The 6,598-nt window shown below is 46.2% G+C and overlaps 1 pseudogene; it reads right to left on the minus strand.

The window, feature by feature from the left end:
* Positions 1 to 916: 916 nt before the first annotated feature.
* Positions 917 to 1,916, minus strand: LOC105978583 (annotated as a pseudogene).
* Between the last annotated feature and the right edge of the window lie 4,682 nt (positions 1,917 to 6,598).

The following is a 6,598-nucleotide window of genomic DNA, read 5'->3' on the forward strand; positions in this document are numbered from 1 at the left end:
AAAAAGGACCTAGCATCAGGATTAGAGGATGTGATATGCAAGTGGTACAACTTAGCTTTCAGAGAAGGAAGAGTACTTGAAGCCCTTGCTAATAAAGATCACAGACTGCAGCCTTCAGTTTGGACAACATAGCAATGTAAAGACAATAAGCATCTTCATACCTGAAAACCATACAGAGTCATTTTGTTCTGTGTCACGTGAGGTCATCAAGAATCAGAAGAGACTCAATTTAACAGGCTTGGTATTCAAGTTGTCTATTTGCTTACTTGACCAAAGAGCTGTGGGTCATTTCGAGCATGGGATCTCACCAAACTGAAACTATGTGGAACTCCAGTGCTCTTAGGGTTGTTTCTGGAAAGGCATCTTTTCAACAGCTGAAGAAAAAGCTCAATACATCGGCGGCTTCTGTAGGGCATCTTGAGTCCAAATGTTTTGTACTTAAGAGCCTTTCTTTTGAAGGCTGAATCTTCAGAGGACAAGCCAATTATTTGTGAAAAGTAGAAAAAAGGATTCAATGGGTATTTGGGAACTGCTGGCTCATTCAAGGGAAGACTCAAACCCTTTTTCCTAAACAGAAACCTAATCAGTTTAACATATTGATCCTGAATTATAATTCCATAGGGTGCCTTGCCTCCTTGATTTGCAAACATGCTGACTCATAGTGACCATGTAAGACAAGATAGAACTGCCCCTGTGAGTTTCTGAGACTAGTACTTTTTTTTTTTCTGGGTATAGTGTACTTTATTGATGGTACATGACAAGGTGGAGTTCTCTAAGTCCCTCCCCTTCCTTCAGGGGGTCTGGATGGAATATTCTCAGTGTGTTGGGGGATTGAATTAGGGGCAAAGACTCCCCAGCAGCTGAGGGCCTCTCTTCCTCTAGTGCTGTTGCTTGAACTGGTGGCCCAGGGGGGCTCTTACTCCTGGGAGGCCAAGTGGACCATGAAGTCCACCACTCTGTTGCTGTAGCCAAATTCACTGTCATACCAGGAAATGAGTTTGACAAAGTGGTCATTGAGGGCAATGCCAGCCCCAGCATCAAAGGTGGAAGAGTTGGGGTCACTGTTGAAGTCACAGGAGACAACCTGGTCCTCAGTGTAGCCTAGGATGCCCTTTAGGGGACCATCAGCCACCTGCTTCACCACCTTCTTGATGTCATCGTACTTGGCAGCTTTCTCCAGACGGCAGGTGAGATCCACGACAGACACATTGGGGGTGGGGACACGGAAGGCCATGCCAGTTAGTTTCCCATTCAGCTCCGGGATAACCTTGCCCACAGCCTTGGCAGCACCAGTAGATGCGGGGATGGTGTTCTGAGCAGCCCCACGGCCATCACACCAGAGTTTCCCAGAGGGGCCATCCAGTCTTCTGGGTGGCAGTGATGATGTGGACTGTGGTCATGAGTCCTTCCACGATGCCAAAATTGTCATGGATGACCTTGGTCACAAGGGCTAAGCAGTTGGTGGTGTAGGAGGCATTGCTGACAATCTTGAGGGAGCTGTCATACTTCTCGTGGTTCACGCCCATCACAAACATGGGGGCATCAGCAGAAGGGGCAGAGATGATCACCCTTTTGGCACCGCCCTTCAAGTGAGCCCCAGTCTTCTCTATGGTGGTGAAGACACCAGTGGACTCTACGACATACTCAGCACCGACCTCAGCCCACTTGAGGTTGGCGGGATCTCGCTCCTGGAAGATGGAGATGGCCTTCCCATTGGCGTTAAGCTTCCCATTCTCAGCCTTGACAGTGCCATTGAACTTGCCGTGGGTGGAATCATACTGGAACATGTAGACCATGTAGTTCAGATCAATGAAGGGGTCATTGATGGCAACAATTTCCACTTTGCCAGAATTGAAAGCAGCCCTGGTGACCAGGTGCCCAACGCGACCAAATCCGTTCACTCCGACCTTCACCATCACATCTCTGGGATGCGGCTGGGACTGCACGGGAAGGGGAGAGGTGGCTGTCTGTCGCACAAGGAGGAGCAGATAGCTGAGACTAGAACTTTTTACAGGACTATCTACTTGTCTCTCTGGCCCCAACTTTGGGGTAGTTCATTGCTTGGATATAGGGAGAGAGGAAATAGAGAGTAACGAAAGGATTTCTTGCCTTTCATTTCCCTTAGACAGGGTAACCTTTATATACCACTGATAGATTTATGTATCTTGATAGATTGGGTAGAAATACTCAAGAGCAGGGAGTCAGAGAGGCCTTCACAGGTGGAAGTCAGCTCATTTGATCAGCTGAGAGTGTGATCGAAACATTTAGAATTAGCTGCCCTCAAGGGCAGGGGTCTCCCAGAGCAGACCCTGAGACAAGCTTGTGCATACAGGCTGCTCATTTGGAAGGTGCAGGGAACACCTGCAGGGCAGTGGGGATGGGAAGGCGGGAAGGAAAGGCAGTCAAAGGAGTGGGTTATCATACCATTGGCGGCTGTGGACGACTGGAGTTGGATCCCTCTAGGGAATGTCTGGGAAATGGCGTAGAACTTACATCTCAGCCTTTTCCCAATGGAGGAGCCAAAGCGAGCTTGGTTATTTATCAACCCAGCAGACTGGTTTAGAGCCACTCTCAGTTAATTCTCCAGCCCTTCTGCTTAATCTGTGTGTTCAGAACTGGTGTTGGCTGCTGGGGGCAATTAGGTGCATACTAGCATAAGTCACAGAAACCAGTACTAAACAAAAATAGCACGATACAAAGCAATAGTTTCTCAGCATTTCCTCCATGTAGGTCTGTACACTACTGAAGGCAGCCATTCCATCTCTCCAACTCTTCCCCTGAAAAGTCCGGCAAACTACATCAAAATAGCATATGGGGCATCATCCTCCAGGGACTCAAACCATAGTCCTTTAAATTTTTGTTTGTTTATTCTTTTTAGTTTGAGGAACACAGGGATGTTTCTCAAAGGGCCTAGGCAGGGCTAGAGGGTGGGTAAGGGAAGGTTTTCCAGTAAACTTCTCGAAGGACAGCCCTTGCTACCCTTGCAGAATGAGCACGGGCATTGCTGTGGTGGGAAACAATGCCTCATGCAACTTTGTGGCTGGTTTCCTCTCACCATTGCAGTTTTCCATTTGTCAATAAGCCTCATGACCATCCTGTGTCCTTTAAGAAACTCCATCAAGATGACCCCTTTGGAACTCCAAAAGACAGTCCCCTTAACCTTCTCAGCTGGCCTCCCTGCTTTGAATGCAACTGGCCCAGCAGATCCTCTCAGAAGCCACGGTTTGGGTGGGATGAAGGCCCCCCAAGGAGACTGAGACAAGAGCATTTACTGTCTGCAGCCCTCCACAGATCATGGCAAGCCATTTAAACACATGTTGTTTGGCATACACCCCATGCATGTTTGAGCTGGAAGCTTAGTAGCAGTACATTTTGTCTTACCCTCTGAGATAGTTTATTGTGCCAGCCTGGCTGATAAACACAACTTGTGGCTCAGGGTCTGTGTAATTGACTTCAGGATGTAGGGCTTTGTCCCCAGTTTTCATGGTATGAATGTTTCCCTCTAGGCAAACAGCAAGCGATTTGCTCTTAGTGCACCCAGTGGTGTCGCCTGGGAAGGTTCTCTCTGCTCACAGTGAACTTTTTCGTAAAAGCAGTTTCACGCAAACCTCTTTTTTTTGTGATGGCTGATTTAAAAGAACAGCATTCAGCTGTGAAATTTTGCTTTCTGCATAGGGAAAAATGCCACAGAAACTGTTGTAATGTTGAATACAACTTACAAGTACAGCGCTATGGGAAAAATTCAAGTGGACAAGTGGTTTTCTCATTTCAAAAAAGGTGAAATGTTGACTGATGACAAACCTCATTCTGGATGTCCGTCAACTTCCTGAACAGACGAAAATGTTGACTCATCGTGCATTTGGATTTTGTTCCACCAAGTCAGACTGTTAATCAAGCTTTCTATTTACACAATCTGAAAAGATTGTGTATCAGTGTGCAACAAAAAAGACAGACAGGGTACTGGTTTTTCCACCATGACAATGCATCTGCTCACACAGCCATCTCAGTACACCAGTTTTGGGAAAAATCAGCACACCTCTCTTGTCCCATGCATCGAACTCACCTGACTTCACTCCATGTGACTTCTTTTTGTTTCCTCAAATGAAGAGGAATATGAAAAAACAGTAATTTGACTATGTAGAAGAGGTGAAGAAAAAAAAAGAGGGAGGTGCTGTCAGCCACCCAAACAGATGAGTTTGAAAAATGTTTCCAAGAGTGGAATTGCAGATTTGACAAATATATTAAGTGTAATGGAGAGTACACCGAAGGTTATAAATTTGTTCTGTAAAAAAAAAAATGTTAATACATAGCTTTGAAAAAATAAAATAGAATAAATTCTGTTTTGGGGGCCTATCACTCCGTATGTGTATGACTGAGTAAACTTTTAAAGTTTTTCTTCTCAAGAAGTCCATATGGAAGAAGCCCACCAGCCTGTGTGATCCTGAGGTGTTGACTGAATCAGGTAACAGGCAACAGAAGACCCCAAACAAACAAAAAAAACAAAAAGCATATTGTTGAGAACAAGGAATGTTAGAGCAGAAACCCAAAGCCCATCATAGACAATAGGATATCCCCTCACAGAAGGGTCACAAGGAAGGGATGAGTCAACCAGGGTGCAGTATAGCACTGATGAAACACACAATATGCCTCTGGTTCTTCCTCACCCCCCACTATCATGACCCCAGTCCTGCCTTGCAGTTTTAGCTAGACTGGAGCATGTACACTGGTACAGATAATAGCTCATGACAAGTTGTGGTAGTCACATAATTTGTTGTCAATTTGAGACTTAGTGGAGTTTACCTTGTCAATCAAGTCACAACTTGATGACCTCATTCGGAGGCACAACAGAGGTAAGTAGTTGGCTGGAGGTGGGACACAGACATTCCCTGTTGAGACATTGCTGATGACAAGACACATGGAGCTATTCTAGAGTTCTGGAGCTGAAGGGGCCATGTAGAGACTCCTGCCAGCACTGAGCTGTTTCCACTGCTACTGGTTCCACAAGACTTTCCACCCACTGATCTGTGATCTTCCTGTATTTGGCATCATTACATGTGTTTCGTGAGTCTGAAGAGGACTTTATAGATTGGTATTGGACATATGGGCTAATATTGGACTTGTGGACTTGATCTGGACTGGGCTGGGATGCTTTCTCAATATACAATTGCTTCGTAGATACATATGATTGTCTATGAATTTGTTTCTCTAGTCTACCCAGACATACACACAACTCAAGTTGCAAAACCTGGGATGGGAGAGGGGCAGGATCCTGACATTCCTCCAGAGCTCAACTCTACTGCTAGGCCACCAGCCAACAGAAACCAAAAAGAGGAATTTGGACCCGGGTCTTTCCAGGGATCCTTCCACAGGCCTCTATCAGACAAGGAATGGAAGGAGCTATCCCACCAACTGCCTGTGTCTTGGCACACTCCAATATTTAAATACATGCCATACCTGGTTAAGAAAGAGAAACCAGAAATGACTTGAAAGAGGACTCCAGGGCTAGGGGGTCAATGAGTGAGAAGTCCTTCACTCCCTCTTGAATTGGCCATGGTGAGGCGTTTGGCATCCAGCCTCTTAGAGCAGACACTGTGCATCCCACTCATTCTCCTCACCCTTGTCCCTCGCTGACACTGATCTGATGCTGAACTGACAGCAGCTTCATTCCTTTGCCTGAAAGCTTTTTCTGGCTTCTAGAAAATGCTTTGCTGCCTACCCAGCAGGCCATCAGTCCTGCAGAATTAACATCCTCTGTGATCAGCCCTCAACCAAGTACTCAAGGTAGTTGTATACATTTCCCAGCTCCATCACCCTGGGATGGATAGCTTGGGCCACACGTCTATATTGGCTCCCAGCAGTTCTTGAGTGAAACTAAGCTCCGGTTGCTCACAGTGGCGGCTAGCTTGAAAACATGTTCTTACTGTTTGCCTTTCCGTATTTTGTTCCCCACTTGTTTTCCTTCCCAAATAAATTCCTGGCCCTGAAATCCTTGTCTCAGGGTCTGTTTCTGGAGGATCCCAAAAGAAGACCATTAGCCATTCATTCACCAGCAGGATGCAGCCTACACATGATCCCTGAGACATAGTTCCTCTCTTAGGGCCTTCACTACCTACCTGGTAAGACCAGCTTCTCCAACCAATGGCAATGTCCCAACTCTATGTGTTGGGACCCCCAAAAGAGACACCCTATGTTGTATTTAATGAATAAGAGAGAGAGGCCAGCAAGGCAGTCTCAGCAGCTAAGAAGTCAAGGCTTCGTGGTGGTGACTAGTTTTGTATCCAAGATCTCGCTGGAGTATCTGCATCTAGAGTCAAGCCATTGTGGACAGTGACTCACATTAACCAAGCCCCAATGAGCCAAGGGTATAAATTGGAACCCTGACTTGTGGATTTGTAGTCAGTGGGTTCCTGCCTCTGGCCAGGAAGGTGCAGCTTTACTACCATTGATCCAGCAGTGGCTTGCCTCTGCCTTCAGGAAAGCTTCCAGGTGGAGCCCATCTGCAATTCAATCTTAAGGACGTTTGGAAGCACTGTTTCCAGTTCACTCAAATAACTTTAGGCATGACTGACAAAGCAAAATCTGGACAGACTAAAATTTG

This window comes from Echinops telfairi, unplaced genomic scaffold, assembly GCF_000313985.2.
Source record: "Echinops telfairi isolate 266 unplaced genomic scaffold, ASM31398v2 ScPeMD7_31;HRSCAF=116, whole genome shotgun sequence".
Lineage (NCBI taxonomy): Eukaryota > Metazoa > Chordata > Mammalia > Afrosoricida > Tenrecidae > Echinops > Echinops telfairi.